Here is a 521-nt window from a genome sequence, read left to right as displayed (position 1 = left end):
AGAGAGAAGATTGAACTTTTCTCCTTTTTAAAAAATATGTTTTATTGATTTGAGGTAGAAAGGAAGGGAGACAGAGATAGAAACATCATTGAGAGAGAAACATCGACCAGTTGCCTACTACACGCCCCACACTGGAGATTGAGCCTGCAACCCAGGCATGTGCCCTGACTAGGAATCGAACCAGTGACCTTTTGTTTCATGGGTTGACGCTCAACTACTGAGCTACACCAGAGGACTCTTTCAACACTTTAATATTTCAGTTTTTGCTTGCATGGTTTCTGAAAAGAAATTTAATAAAATATATCTTTAATAAAATATATATTTAATATATTAAATTTAATAGAATATATATTTTGAACAGTAGATATGCAGAATGGACTATCTTTTGTTCAAAATAATAATAGCAACGATGTATTGTGTGATTATGGCTAATTGGTAAGTGAAATGAATGACAAGTGTAATGAAGGATGTGAAGAAGGATTTGGAATACTATACAGTATTATAAAATATCTGCATTATAT

The sequence above is a fragment of the Myotis davidii genome, unplaced genomic scaffold, assembly GCF_000327345.1.
Source record: "Myotis davidii unplaced genomic scaffold, ASM32734v1 scaffold3930, whole genome shotgun sequence".
NCBI classification, from domain to species: domain Eukaryota; kingdom Metazoa; phylum Chordata; class Mammalia; order Chiroptera; family Vespertilionidae; genus Myotis; species Myotis davidii.
The sequence above is the reverse complement of the archived record's forward strand: the minus strand, read 5'-3'. Positions refer to the sequence as shown.